The sequence below is a fragment of the Ambystoma mexicanum genome, chromosome 3q, assembly GCF_040938575.1.
Source record: "Ambystoma mexicanum isolate Mex_15411 chromosome 3q, UKY_AmexF1_1, whole genome shotgun sequence".
NCBI lineage: Eukaryota > Metazoa > Chordata > Amphibia > Caudata > Ambystomatidae > Ambystoma > Ambystoma mexicanum.
The window spans coordinates 259,829,395-259,845,634 of NC_090926.1; the positions used below are offsets into that span (position 1 = coordinate 259,829,395).

Genomic DNA, 16,240 nt, shown 5'->3' on the forward strand with positions numbered 1-16,240 from the left:
AGTCTCTTTGCACAGTTTATCTCCTTTTCTGGCAGGTTGCAGTAGAATACTCAAATTCTAAATAGTAGGATTCAGCTTGCTAAATCTGTAGGATGCCTAAGAGGGTATTCAGTCCCCTATGACTTTGCCAGTTCAGCTTTGTTCCCTTTTGGCGAAAGGAAAATGGAAGTCAGACATGGTCATGGCCTTTGCCTGTCTGGAACTTCAAGGACATGATAAACCAAGACTAGATATGGTCAGATTGTTAAATGTGTCTGGCATTTCTGAGCGGATTCCACATATTGAGTGTTTGCCCCGGAAATCTTGAATGTGACAACCAACAGTGATTCGGCTGTTGCCAAATGTTTGAAGAGATCGATCATCCCGTTTATTTATTTTTATTTATTGGACATTTGTATGGTGCCTATGCACAAGTGTTTTCGGTTTAGATGTGCCAGTTTAGATGCTGACTTTGCACTGAACACTTAATATTCCTAGTAAACATGGATATATGCTCCATTACTTTGTCAAATTTTGGTATGAGTGAGAGAGTGAGGGCATGGAGGTCCACTAGTTACTGTGCTGGGTTAAGCTTTAGAATGTAGGTCACTTATCAGGGGGTACGATGAATGCCAACAGGTACAATGGCTAAGCCTTTATCCACCAAATCTAGGCACGTGAAAGCATAATAACTCTTTTTAAGATGTGCACAACCCTGCTAAATTTGTATATTGGCTCATTCTAGTCTTGTGTATACAAAAGTCCAAATAAGTCCCAAGTGTAACATACTTTTTTTATCCTAGGTTGTGGTTGGCAACACGTGTTTTGACCCTGGAGGGTTTCTTCCAAGGCTGGTACAACCAAAGCCTGGATGTGAATAAGATACAGAAAATACAGAATATAAGAGTTCATGGTCAAAGTATACATAATACATGAAGCATTAGGTAGTCAACAGGTCACACGAAACCAGAGAAAAAAGGTCATACCGCATATATGTAGGCATTCCGGATTGATGGAGCATTGTTCACAGTTAGAGAAGGAAAGCAAAGGGAGAAAAGCAAAAAAAAGATTCAGGATTATCAGTGTAAGGTGTTTCCACATATATTATAGATGTGGTGATGCTCACCTGATATCCTATTGTCTGTAACAATTGGGAGCCATAAAATCGTTGTGACTCAATGGATCAGCCCAGGTGTGTATGTCGTAACATGAATAATCTAATACAGATAGAAATAAGGTGGTAAGGAATCTGTATCCTAGTTGTTAGAGCAACAGTATAAACGTAAAGTCAAGTTTAGGTCTTACCTTGCAGCTAATAGTTCTGCAGAAGTTCAGCGAGATTGATAAATGGTACAGATCTGGCCAATTTACAAGCTTTGAGAAAGCATTTTTACTCATAAACCACTGTGAGAAACCTGAAGGTGTCTCACCTGCTAGTCTCTGGGGATCTGTCATCCAGGTGGCCAGGACACAGCCATCGCTTTTGTATCCAGTTCATGGGGGTGCACCAGTGCGCGAGGATTACCTGGATGAGTGGTCTTCGGGGAGTGGAAGTGGGACACCGGACAGCGAGATACGGTATCCCCTTCCCTGTAACACCTTTTCCCCATCCTACCAGGCAGGATACTTAGGAACTCAACCCACCCTACTTACCCTTTTTCCGACATGAACACTTTCTCACGGACAGCCCACTGTGAGGGAAAACGGACTAACGACCGAGCCGTATACCTGACATGTGCCAATACAATGGTCAGGCAATTACTGATCATTACACCTGACTTCCATCACACTCCCTCACACAAATTAATGGTGGAGCAAGGCAAAGCACACAAAGAAGCAGCAGTCTAAGATGGCAGTTTAATAAAAGGAGAAAGACTGCAAGACTGAAGAGGGCGGCAAGGAGGGAAGTGCCTTTGACCTTCTCAGGGAAAGACTGTTACTTTCACGAGCCTTCGATAATAAGAAACCTTAAACGTGTAATCAAAGCTGAAGAAACCAGCATTGTGTGTCAGAGGTACCCGGGGCTCTCCCGCGTCGATGGCCAAGGCGGGGAGGATCGTTTGCTGCTGTGGTACTGTCCTTGGCTCCTACAACAAAGCAGCACAAGTAAAGTTAGCACAGCCGGTGAATTGGGCAGACTGATACCAGACCAGTCTGTATTTAAGCCAAGGTTGTATAGAGAAAACTGAAGAGAACAGTGTGTGAAGCGTATGTGACAAGTGACACATATATAATTAAACAGTAGATGAGTGACTGAACTTTTGAAGGCAAGACAGATACTGTAAACAGAGTGGTCTGGCGCCACATGGGTGCTCATTCAAAGGTCTCTGAGCCCAGCTGAGGGGTATCCAGGGTGAATAGTGAATCACCCGAATTGAGTACTTGTAAGCGGAAAATAACTTTTTGTTTGTTTTGTCGTATCGGGCCCTCTGCATGAAGAGACTTTGATAGGCAAAGAGACTTGTGCACAGAAGGCCCTGATACTAATGAATGAACTGTATCCTCGTGCTAACGAATCCAGAGATTGTGCTACGCTTAAGTCAACCGCCTTGTCCAACGGCCTGAACATCCTCACATATCATTTTTGTGAACACTTCTTTCATTTTCATAAACACTACCCCCTCTATTTGTATTTAGAGGTAAGGATTGGCAATAGTTTTTTTTTAGTATAGGCCCTTTTATTTTGACAAGGCACCACTAGGACTGCGTTATTATTATTTGATGGTCGTAGCTTGCTCCGATCTGTAGATTTAGGTTTAGATAGGCGTTTATCATACTCTTGTGAAGTTGAACTGTGGTCACTTGTCTGTCTTACTGTTGAAACCATGCCTTCCTTACAACACCCCACACTGCCTACTATATATTTTCTTCCGAATGTACATAAACCCTTCACAGAGTTACTGTGAATCTCTGTCCTGTCCAAGAAGAGAGCCCACATCCAAGCCTGCATCTCTGTGGCCTCTAACAACACAGCCAAACTCTTTAAAATCTGAAAGGTACTGGCCAATCCTTCTGCAGTCTCCACCTCTCCTGTTCCCTCCAAAGCCTTCTGTAGGGCTCTGGCTTTTCACTTCACCACTAAAACTCAGGAAATCCTGTCCTCTCTCAGCCCCCCTCTGGCTCCGGTACAACGTTGTTTCATCGACAGACATTATTATAACAGGTTTTTTTATGAGACAATTTTGACTTTTTTCGGCACAATTCTCACATTAAAACACCCGTCGTAATGTCTGTTGATATGACATAGAACCCTAGCCGCTCCCTTCTCCTCATTCTCTGCGACTACAACTGACAAGGTTTCTAGACAAGTCTGATCTATAAAAATAAAAATAAAAAGTGCTTCCGGAACCATCCAGGACCAAATTGACACTCTCGCTCCAGCCTTGGCCGATTTCTGCAATCACTCTATTGCCACTGGAACCTTCCCTTCTCCTCAAGCACCCCCTTGTGCACCCCCTCCTTAAAAAACCTTTTGCCGATCTTACCTGTCTGGCAAACTATCACCTGATCTCTTATCACTCCTTTCCTTGGCAAACTCCTGGAAAAGCTGGCCATCTCCCAGCTTACTCTCCACACTAAATCTGTTGGTTTTCTCCATGACCATCAGTCTGGCTGCAGAGCAGGCAGAAGCATGGAAACTGCTCTCCTGAACACCCGTGAAGATCTGCTCACTGATCTTGACTCAAGCCTTCCTTGTGTATTCATCCTCCCTGACCTTTCCTCGCCTTTGACATGGTCAATCATGCCATCCTGATCAATCGACTCAGGCCCTGGGGTGGTTGTCCTCCTTCCTCCTGGACCGAGCCTCCCAGGTCCAACTTGGGTCCTTTCTCTCCACCACCTCTCTCTCCACATGTGGTGTTCCCCAGGGCTCTAACCCCTCAACCTGGCTCTTCAATGTCTACCTAGCCCCATTGGCCCACCTTATAACTATCTTCTCTAACTTTCAGTGTTATGCAGATGACACGCAGCTCTCTTTCAGGCTCCCCTCAGCCTCCTCTCTCGTTCATTCCTGAATGTCTATCCGCGATCCAGGTTTGGTGCACCTCCAACTATCTCTGCCTTAACGCCAGTAAGACTGAGATCCTTCTCATTGGGACCCCTGCTCCCGCTTTCCCGCTGTCGCTCTGACCGCCCTCCTAGCGCCCTCTTCCTTCACTTTCCTGTGAGGCAAAAAACATTGGTGTCATCTTCACCTCCACTCTCTCCTCTCCTCATATCAGACGTTGCCAAGAAGGCACATTACCAGCTGCACCTCCTCAGAGGTAGTCTTCCTTTTCTCACTTTCCCCCAGAAGCTCACTGTCTCCAGAGCTCTGGGCTGGACTACTGCAACAGCCTCTTTCTCAATCTGCCTTCCTCTGCTTTTCGCCCTTTGAAACTAATCCAGAACAGGACTGCAAGACTTGTCCTTGACCATATCTATCCAGCCCTGAAATGGCTCCACTGGCTCCCGGTGGCTTCAAGGATCAAGTCCAAGACCCTCTACATCATCCACAAGGCTTTCTGGGGCCGGACCCCGCAATACATCTAACACTTTCTTACAGAATACCTTCCCTCTCGAGCCCTTCACTCATCTACCTCAAACTCTCTGAGGGTCAGATGCTTCTCCAGGCAGAGAGTGGGGGGTAGATCTCTCTCCTCTGCAGGCCCCTCCCTCTGGAATGTCCTTCCTGCCCATCTCAAACTTGAGCTGGACCACCTGAAGTTCCGGAAGCAGCTCAAGACCTTCCTTTTCTCCTCTGCTTTCTCTCTCTCACTCTTCCCTGCTGATCTACCTGTCTTCTGCGCCGACTGGCTGTTTGGCTACCCTGAGAGTATTACTGGGTACCAGGCTCCTCCGCGATCAGTATCCCCTGCACTCCCTCTGGGCCTACCGCGCACTTAGGGGCTGTAACTGTAAACCCACAGTCCCCTGCCTCCTTGTACTTAGCCTGAACCGTGCTGCCCTGGCTACACTTACAGCAATGCTGCCCTTCTTGCACATTCCGCTTCCGTATCCCTGACACTTCCCCCTCCTCCCTTCCCCCTGCATTTTACGTTGTCGCACTTGCACAATCTGAATGACACATGGCCTAGTAAGATCATTTGTCTTGTCCTCCCTCTGTCTTCCCTCCCTTGTCTTGTCGCCCCTAGAAACACTTATGTACAGGCACGTTATAAATGACATATATCATTACCAGAAGTGAGGCCAATTGTAAGTGGAATAGGGTGAATTATGGCGAACATCTCAGAATACTTTTACACAGAATTAAACCCAAAGATACTTGAACTTCCCTCCTTTTTTTTTAACATCTTTTATTTATTGGTTTTGTAAGCGACAAAGGAAGATGGCATCAGTTGGAATATACAAGGGTAAACGGGTAGAAAAAGACATGGCTAAGCATTGACATGACTAGGGAGATCTTATCCACCAGAAGAAGGAAAATGATAAGCCTAGTCCTATGGCCTGTAAGCGGGTAGAGCAGGTCCCCACGGTCTCCCAACAAAACAATTAGGGCGGCATTGGGGCATTGCTACCACATGTGGAAGGTCTCTCTCTCCCCTGGCAGCCCCTCCAACAGGTCTCCAGTAAGTAGGGGCCATGTGGTGCAGTCAATCTGGGGCATAATACCATCTGTAGCAAAGTTTGAGCTGGCACTCATTGTCCGTGGTGCATCTTCCGATCTTATGATTGCGCTCCCATATGTAATGGCATGAGTCCTCCCCGATAGGGCAGCCCAGATCACGTTCCCAACTTGGCATGTAGGGCTAGCATTCCTGCGGATTGTAAAGTTCTAGCCAGTTGTAAAGCATTGAGATTCTACCCATGGTCCTACCTTCCAAGTCGGTAAGTTCTAGAGCGTTGAGGTCCCTGATGCCCCTCTGTCAGACTGTCAGATTACACCACCAGTGGCGCAGCTGTAGGAATCGGAACTGCTCCCCCTCTTCTAATGTGAACTGTTGTTTGCAATCCTCGAAAGTAAGCGGAGACCCATCCTTTAAAAACTGTCTGAGTTCCGTCAGGCCCCCAAAGTCCAAGTTGAGAATGGTTGTCCGGCAGGGCTGAACTCAGGGTTACCAACCATTGGTGACAAAGGGTACAGGCCTTTTTAGTGTGTTCCACCTTTTAGTTACTAAATTCCAGCACAAGAGTGTATGGCAAGTTGAGGTAAGGAGGGTGCACCTAGCAGAATCATTCGCCAACTTGACAAAAGGCAGCTGTCTCAACGGAACTGGGGGACGCTGCTTGTTTGATCTGTGCCCACAGGGGAACCTCCCCAGTCTGACCCCATGTAAAAGGGTGTGAGAGTTTGGAAGGCCAGGTAGTAGCAGTAAATGTCGGGGACCCCCAGACCACCGGAATTCTCTTTCCGCAATAGAACCCTTTTGGCTATCCTAGGTTTATGGTGTTCCCATGTATATGCAAAGATTTTCCCTAGTAGAGCGTGTAATCTCTGCGTCAGCACTGGTGCCGGGGGGGACGGGAAATGATAAATTAGTCTTGGGATGATAAACATTTTTACTGCTGTTACCCGTCCCAGCCACAAGACCATTTGCTTATGCCAACGTTTTAGATCTGATTCCATGTCTGCGAATAATGTAGGGAAGTAAGCAGAATACAATGATTTAACCGTACCAGGTTTTCTTTAAACGTGTTTTTATTTGCATTTCATAAACATAAACATTGGGACTTGCAGCGTCCCTTCTCTCGTCCCTCCTTCCCCCTGTATTCCCCCCACTGGCAGTCCATTCATGAAGTTTCTATAGTGTTCCTTTATAGTTCTTGTGTCATCGTGTAAACATGTCCAGGATTCGTATTCGATGTGGGCACCACTGTAGCATATAGTCACTTTGCAGGTATTCTATCGCCCCTCCCCAGTCGGATATGAAGTTTTGACGGGCCCCCTGTATGTTATAAGTGATGCGTTCCATTGCTACATGTGTCCAGACTCTACAACCATTCCAGATTGCATGGGGGCTGCTTCTGCTTCCATTTCTGGCCTATTGCTAGCCAGGCTGCTCTAAGGAGACCCATGAAGTTTCTCTTTTGTGTTTTTGTCAGTGTCCTAACCTTGGGATCCTACATACCGCACATCCATATCTCCTCTCCTAGGTTTTCTGTGCCTTTAAACATTTCCTGCATTTGGGCCTTCACCTCCGTCCAGAAGTTTTGTAGTTTTGGGCAGTCCCACCATATATGTCTCCAGTTGCCCACCGCATTGCAGCCCCTTCAGCATTTGTTTTGTGTGGTATTGTACATACTGTGTATCCTTTCCGGGTTGTAGTGCCATTGAATTATGATTTTTGTCCATGCTTCCGTTGTTTGGATCGCCTCGTCCATTTTGGGATTATTTGACAGATATAGCTCCACTTTTCTCTCGTGATTTCTTTTCCTAGTGTTGTTTCCCATTTCTTCGTATAGTGCCATTTTGTTTCTTCTGTTTGGGCGTTTAGGAATTTATACATGGTTGAGACAAATTTTTGTGTCCATGTTTGTGTCATGATATTATTTGAATGGGGTCAGAGGTCTAGTTGCAGCTTGTGTGGTGGATTGCCAGTGATGGAGTTGTTCATATTTAAATCTGTCCCTCTCTGTGAGGCCTAGGAGTTCGCTACATTCTAAGTATGTTCTGATTCGCTGGTCTTCGTACATGCCCCCACCTTTGTACAATCCGCATCTATCCATCTCTGTAATGCTCCTTTCTCCGTGCCCGGTTGGAATTCTGGGTTCTCGAATAGAGGCATAAAGGGGGCCGGGTCTATTGTCAGTGTTTCTTTTTTGGTTGCGTTGTTCCATACTTCCAAGGTGGCGCTCATGATTTCGCTTATTCAAACATTCGGGTGTCTATGTTCCGAGCTTAGCCAGAGTAGGTGCCGTAGGTTTGTCCTTGCCACTGCCCTGTCCTGTGTTTCCCATAATTTCTCTGACGTGTTTGGGATCCCAAAGTTGGGCTGCCTCATAATATTTCCAAAAGTGAGGGAGTGCCATGCCCCCCATTGATTTTTGTGTCATGAGCGCTAGATTTGCGAGTCTGTATTTTGTTGTGCCATATGTATTTTGATATCATTTTGGCGAGTGTTTTAAAGAATGTGGGTGGGATCCGTATGGAGAGCGCCTGGAAGTAATGAAGTAGTCTGGGTAGGATTGTAATTTTGATGACTGTTATTCTGCCCCACCATGTAATTGAAAGTGGGTTCCACTTTTCCAAGTCTCTTCTCAGCTGTTCTAGGAGGTTTGGGTAATTTCCTGCTATAGACCTTTGATATTGCTGGTCATGGTGACTCAGAGGTATTTTACCCCTTCTTCCTCGACCCTTAGGTGTAGTTCATCTGCCCTCTTGTGGATTTCTTTTTTGTCTCCAGCCAATATCACTACCATTGATTTTTGCCTATTTATCTTCAATCCTGATATGGATCCAAATTTTTCTATTTCTTGTATGAGGAGGGGTAGTGTTCTCACTGAGTCCGCCAGGGTCATCATCATGTAGTCCGCATATGCCGCCTTTTATGTGATATCCCTCCCATATCCATGCCTTTGATGTTGGGTGTGTCTCTGATTTTCGCTAGGAGTGGCTCCAGGAAGATTGCGTATAGGAGTGGGGAGAGGGGCACCCCTGTTTTGTGCCTCTTTCGATTCTGATCGTACCTGAAAGTTCTCCATTTACTGCAATCCGGGTCGTGGGTAGTTGGCGCGTATCATGTTGTTGTATGTTTCACCCATACCCATTTTCCTCATTGGGCCTCATTACACGGAATGCGGTAAGGGTTTACAGTTACCGGTACTGGTACCGGTAAACCCTTACCGCCTTACTACGAGGTCCCTTTTCGGGACCCGACCTCAACAGCTGGTTTTACCAACCATTAAGGAACGGGCCCGAAAAGGGACCTTGGAGGCAATTACGGTACCGCAATTTGCAGTACCGTAATTGCCCCTTTCCCCATTACCATTGAGCCCTATGGGGGCTGAAATGGGAATGGGGAAGTGCCATGGTGAATGGGGAATTACGGCCCCCACACACCTTGGAGCGCCATGGTTACCGCCTACCGTGTATGAGGCCCATTGTGTCGAACATCATTGACCATTCCACTCGGTCTAATGCTTTTTCCGCATCTATCGCCAGCATTGCTGCTGGGATGTTGACGATTCCCACCTTTTCGATCAGATGGGTGATTCGTTTGATGTTGTCATGTGTTGTTCTGTTAGAGATGAAACCTGATTGTTCCTGATGTATCAGCTTTTAGAAGTAGCAGTGTAAGTCTGTTGGCTAATATTTTTGTAGTTTGGTGTCTAGATTTATTAATGCTATTGGGCAATACGAGCTCAGACTCTCCGGGTCTTTCCCTTTCTTATAGAAGACCAATATCTTTGCTTCGTTCATCGAGTTTGTCATGTTTGCTGTGTCTTTAAAGGTATTATAGAGGTCCGTTAATATAAGAGATAGGGGTTCCGTGTAGGTTTTATAGAATGCGGCCGTATAGCCATCCAGTCCCGGGGCTTTGTTTTTCGGTAGTTCTCTGATTGCTCTTGTTACTTCCTCTGCTGTTATTTGTTCGTCCAGTAATTAATTCTCCTCTGGTGTTATGGTCGCTAATGTTATATCTCTCAAGTAGGCTGTCTGTTCCTCTTTCTTTGGTTTGTCTGATGTATATAGTTTTTGGTAATAGTCTCTAAATATTTATTTTATGTCTTTCGATAGCGTTTTCATCTGATCTAAATTGTCTCTCAGTGCCTTTACTGTCTGACTTTGTTGATTCCCTTTTAATTGTCTTGCCAGGAGTTTGTCTGCTTTGCTTGCTTTCATTGCATACCAGTGTTTCAGATGGATCGGTTGGTTCTCTGCTCTTTTGGCTTCTGACTGTCCCTGTACGTGGCGATAGGCTCTCTTCAGTTCTATGGAGTGGTTAGACATTTCCTCTCTTATCTCCGCTAGGTTGTTTTCTAGTTCATTTCCCCATTTTCTGGATTGTCTATACTTTTGTACCTTTAGCGCAATTATCTGTCCCTGTAGTACCGCCTTAAAGACTTCCCATATTGTGGACTTCGTCATTTCCGGTGTGTTATTATGGTCAAAGTATTCTGCTATCTGTTCTCTAATTTTCTCTCGCATTACTGGATCTTGTATGATTTCTCTTGGTAGTATCCATCGCCATAGGCCAGATTGTTTGCCGAGCGTGGGAAGTGTAATCCATAGGGGAGCGTGGTCTGATAGCGATATGGAGCCCACTTCCTCCTTCTGGATCTCTCCTAGTTGGCTCGCCAAGGCCCATATTTAGTCTATTCTGGAGCTAGTGCTGTGTACATGAGTGATATGTATATCCTGGGGTTGAGCCCCCGTACCAGGTATTTTAACACCAAGATATTCAATATAGCCCCTTTTCTATTTAACTGGGCAAACCTCAGAGATCACCTCAATATCTTCTGGTGGCAGCCCGACTGATGGACCCATCGATTTAGAATAATTGACAGCAAAACCAGAGACAAGTCCAAAGTCCCTTAGTTCATCCATCAGGGAGTGGGACTAATTGTCTGGTTTCAGTCAGTGAGAGCAGAACGTCGTCTGCATTAAGGGATATTTTGTATTCCTGATGCCGAAACGAGGAACCTCAAACCTGGCAGTGATTGCGAATCGCGAGGTGCTCCATAGAGCGCTCGAAGATAAGGTGATGCAAGGGGCATCCCCGCCTCATTCCTCTATGAATACTCACCAGGGGAGTGGCCCTGCCATTAACCAGGATCCGGATCAATGGAGTTATGGCTAGCTATATATGGCTAGTATTGACTGCTTGAATCTCGCCCCCAGGCCCGACTGTTGGAATCTTGCCCCAGAGCCTTCTAGGCATCTATGGCCAAGAGGTCAGCACTCATATGCATCTTATCGGCTATGTTAACTGGAGCTTTCCTGGTGTTATCTTGGGTGGGCTGGCGAGCAATGAAGCCGGTCTGGTCCGGATGGATTAGGGTGGGTAGAACCCCCATCAGACGAGAAGCAAGAACTTTAGAGTATATTTTAGCATCATTATTAATGAGCGTAAGTGGGCGATATGAGTCGAGGAGTTTAGGGTCTTTGTCAGGCTTCAGCAGTAGGATGGTGGAGGTTTCGAGCATAGTGGGTGTCATTGAACCAGTGTCCGGGAATGAATTGAAGAGACGAGTCAGGTGGGAGGACAAGAAGTCACAGTAAGATTTATAGAATTCAGAGGTGAATCCGTCAGGCCCTAAGGTAGTGGTTTTTTAGGAATTTAATGGCAACCACGACCTCCGAAACTGATATTGGTTATTTGAGCTGCGTGACCTTTGCGAGCGGGAGAACCAGGACAGCAACTGAGGCCAAGTAGTCATTCAATCTGTTTTCTCCGGCGGCCACATCAGTGTGGTGTTTATGAATCCAGACTAATTTATCATCTTCTATGAGGAGGAGCACACGCTTGGCATCCCGCAGGGCTTGGACATTGTTCCAGGCTCTGCATTTGGCCAGTTTACAGACCAAGATTTTATTGGCCTTGTTCCCTCTAGTGTAGTAGTATTGTTTAACCGTAAACAAAACCTGGAACGTGCGGTCTGCCAGATGGGCATTAAGCTTGGCTCTAGCTATATTTAGCTGTCTCCTCACTCTGAGGGAGCCCGATTGCTTGTGCACCTCCTCCCTAAGCCAGACCGCCTCCTCTAAGTCGTTCCGGAGAAGGGCCCTAGCTTTGGAGTATAACGCGGACAGACTCATGACCTCCCCCCTAGTGACTGCCTTTAGGGCGTCCCAAGCAGTACTCAAGGACACATCCTCCATGAGGTTATTTTTGAAGTAATTAGAAATACTCGACCCGATCTCCTGTCGAATAAAACCGTCCCTCAATATTGGATCATAAAACCGCCAAGGCTTCCGGGTCGTAGGCGAGAGCCCCGAGACCATGAGAGAGAGTGCGACAGGATTATTGTCGGAGAGGGAGACGACATAAATGGACCCATCGGGATGGAGGGAGCCAGGGAAGAAGACGCCAGCAGCAGGTCAATACGGCAGTATCCCATGTGGACGTCCGAGTAATGCCACAGCACTGAGTCTGCCCTATTGGATCTTAAGATCCAACTGTGTAACCTAGTTAACAAAGGCCAACCGGCACTGCTCCTCTTACTGGATTTGTCGGCTGCCTTTGATCTCGTGGACCACGACAGCCTATGCAAACACCTTATAAATGCTGCTCACTTTTCCACCGAAGCCACAGCCTGGATCTCCTCCTCTTCTCAGACCAAGCATGCACAGCACCCACCACCCTACTCTTTGGTGTCCCGCAATGGTCTTGCACAGCCCCCACGCTGTACAATATCTTCACCCTTCACCGCTTCAAGGACTTGGATGATCGTGGCATAGCCTACACTAACTATGCCGATGACACCCAAGTCCTACTCCCACTCGCCAGCTCCTATGCACTACATGCTGCCGCCTTGGACAACATCTACGCAGCCATTCAGACTTGGATGTCAGCAAATGGACTATGTCTTAACGGGGACAAAACAGAGATCCTCTTTGTAGACTCTAAAGAACTGCTTAACAAACTTGACTCGCAATACCAGACTTTCATCATTGACAACACTCCCATTAAGGTGTCCCCAGTAGTCAAAACCCTTGGCGTCTTTTTGGATTCAACCCTATCCATGACACGCCTGGTGAGTGCTATTGCCTCAGCCTCTGCATTCACCACCAAAATCATCAATGCGGTGTAAATCCTACTTATCCAATGCTAACCGCTTAGCAATAGCTAGAGCCACAGTTGGGGTGAAACATGTCTATTGCAACGCCTTACTTCTGGGCACCTCCACCAAAAACCTCTGTAGGTTACAAGTTACACAAAACCACGCCCTTAGAGCCGCCCCTTAGCATCCATAAAAGGGAACACCTCTCTCAAGCTAGGAGAGCTGCACATTGGCTTCCAGTGAAAGAAGCATCCTTTTCAAAACCATGGCCATCGCACATAAATGCATCTCCCGTAATGCCCCTGCCTACCTAGCTGAAAAGATTATTCCCCTTACTTCTGCAAGACCCATCCGCTCACACCATGCCAACATGATGTTCGTACCCACCTTCAAAAGAAGTAAAGCGGGAGGGGCTGGCTTCCAACATCTAGCACCCAAACGCTGAAATGCCTTGCCCTCAGAAACAAAGCATCCTGTACCACCTTTCGCAAAGTTCTTGCACGGTTCTCAAATATCTGCATTGTCTTCTCTATGTACTATTACCGCAACTAAGTACGTTTTCTGCAACAGCACCATAATGCCCAAGGGCCGATGTGCGCTTTACAAATGTAAATAAAATAAATAATTAATGTGTATAGTCCCTCGCAGAAGGATTGCGCAATCTTCAGTTGTCAACTACTAGTGACTCCCGAAAGAACTTCATGAGGACGAGTGAATTTCTGAAATCAGCTCTAGTTTCCTGTAACATCTTGTCTGTTAGGATCGGGGCAATGTTAAAATCTCCCCCTGTGACCAGGGAACCCTCAATTAATGGGATCAGCTTGTCCAGGAGAGCCTGAAGAGGTCCTGTCAATCTTTGGACGAGTAAACCGTAGCGAATGTAAAGGTGTTACCCTTGTTTCACTCCCAGGTACCTCCCGTCGGGGGTTGCGTAGGATCCCAGATTTGAGGAAGGGCCTTGATTTGTCAAATAAAATGGCCACCCTTCTTCTCTTACCTCCACTAAGCAACCTCTGTGAATCGCCTCTCGTCAGCCCACAAGAGGTGGGTCTCCTGTAGGAAGATCACAGAGGGAGAGAAATCATTTAATTTACCCATTATAGACTTACGTTTGATAGGTTTAAGCCCTGGACATTCTAAGTGATCATTGACTGTGAACCATCCTGCGGATCATTAACCATGCTACCCATAGGGCTGGTGTGTCAACCCCTAGATACCAGCCTCTGCCAACCAGTGAGGCCTAACCATGGAGAATCTTTCCTGTGGATCATCAAAGTGAACAATAACGCTAGACATTATACAACCAAAACAAGAAATTAGGCAACCTACAACAGGGAGAAACATGACATTAAACATCTAACGAAAACCATCGGAGCCACCAAGCCATTTTAACTAGAGATGTCATTGGCTGCTCCTGACAAGCTGGTAAGCCCTCCAGAACCAGCTATTGTGTTTTGGGGCCCGTGACGGGCCAAATTTGGGACACTGAACGTGAAGCTGTGCAAGATCACGTGAGGTGGCTCAAGTCTTTCTGTGGCCCCTTCCCACCTTGGATCACGGGCCCACTTTGGCGCCCGCCCTGGTCTGCAGGTCTTGCTTTGCAGGGGGCCCGCAGTGTATGGAGAGAGAATCTGTCCAGTGTCTTTCATCTTATCAATCGACCATGACTGTTTCAAGTGGGTGAAGTGGAGTGAGAACCCCCACCTGTATCGGATGTCCCTCGCAACGCCATTCCGTAAGCGGCCACAGTGCTTTGCGTTTGAACAACGTGGCCCCTGCTAAATCCTGATATAGAGCAAGGTGGCTCCCCGAAAGCGGATCTCCTCTGTTTGTCTAACTCGTGCCAGAATCTCTTCTTTCAGGTTATAGAAGTGGACTTGTGTGAGGGCGTCCGGGGTATAGTCACGCCGCTCGGGTCCCGCCAGACCAACCCAGTGGGTCCTGTCAAGTTCAATCAGGTCTTCCCCCGAAGCTTCCAAGTGCTGGCGCAAGAGATCCATAACGTTGGTCTCCATGTCACGGTCAGCCACATTGGACGGCACTCTCTGATCCTTATGTTGTTGCGTCAAGATCGATTCTCTGAGTCTTCGTACTTGTCGCCAAGAAATGTCACCTTGTCTTCTAGGGCTTCTATGCGCTGGGCCTGCTCGTTTCATAGGATTGTTCACACAGCATGCTTTCGACCTTCTTGACGCTGCGCTCGGCCTCGTCCATATGCTTATCTATCGCGGCCACCTTCCCAGCCATCTCAGCAAGGCTGCCTCGAATGTCTTTCCTGATCTCGGTCAGCCACTGGAGCATGTCGTCCTTTGTGGCGAGCTCTGGATTGGGCACCGTAGCCCTATCTCTGTGGAGCTGAGCCGCTGTTGTGATGTCCTTCCTCCGCCGGTCCTGGATCTGCAGTAAGGATGCGATGTCCGCTGATTTTGGTGTTTTCATGGGTTTTTCCATGACGTACTGCCAGTGTACCCCAAGCGTGGTCCCAGCAGGAGCACTAGGTCATGATGGGACTCACCCGGGAGCAGGGCAGACGCCCCAAGCTGGCCCCAGTGATGTCCTGTCTAGAAGCCCTGGTAGGACCACAGAGCCCAGCCTAGTTGAGGTCAGGCCAGGTAGAGTGTAGGACTGAGCTGAGTCAGAGGCAGACAGCCGCAAGCGTCCAAATTAGGTAGCAGCATCCTGGTTGTGCAGACCCCAGAACACACTCTGGGGCAAGAAGAGGGCACTTGAAGCAAGCACAACAGACTTACTTTGACTGGGTGCTCTTTTCTCTGACTGTTGCAGTACTCACACCAAGGTGAGCCCGGGGGGTCATTACCTTAGCATAATGTGTAGGGATGGTGTATCAGGGAATCCCCACCATGGGTCCTCCTTAGAAGGGTCTCCCCATGTTACCTCTGTACGGTATATCGATTGGGCATTGTCTAGATCGTGCGGGTCCATCAGGGAGCTTCAGACGCAGTCACGGGCCCTGCAGAGTGAGCGGAGGAAAGCAAACTTTTGTTCCCTAAGGATGAGCAGGCCGATGGGTGGGGAGCCCTGCTTCAAACCCCCGCTCAGCAGGCCAGTAGATAATGGAGCACTACATGTGCTTAGGCTCGTGCTGCAGTCTTCCCACAAGTGCCAGGAAGCCCTGCTGCGGTGTCGCCACATCCACCCCGCTCCAGGCCCAACAGAGCCTGCAATGGCCGATACACTTCAGCAGTCCATGTCCCGATGCAGGGCCCTTAGCGCGGGTGCCCAGTACTCGGGGAACACAACGTCAGAGCCGCTGAGGTGGGTGCGAGACCCGAGATCACCAGCAGGAAGCCTGCCTCCCTTCTTCTCCGCTTCAGGTGGAAGGTGCCAGGCGAGGAGGAGCCTCAGGCACCAGAGGCCGCAGCACGGTGGCTATATCGCAGGAGCACCCCTCACAACTCCTGTCACCAGCCCCAGGCAACCATCAGCCAGAGGGCGGCCGCATCAGCCAGCATTTCATCTCTGGTAGGCCGAGCGCATAGCCACAGGAAGGCTGTGCCGAGGACTCGATAAGGCGCGGACCCTTAACATCGCCTTGAGGAACCGAGATTCAGGCATTAAGGTTGGTAAGCGGTCC

General features: G+C 47.8%; 1 protein-coding gene across 8 annotated transcripts in view; it reads left to right on the forward strand.

Annotated features, from left to right (window-relative positions):
• STAT2 (signal transducer and activator of transcription 2) overlaps window positions 1–16,240 on the forward strand; it is a 1,902,691-nt gene that overhangs the window by 1,132,855 nt on the left and 753,596 nt on the right. The window lies entirely within an intron of this gene.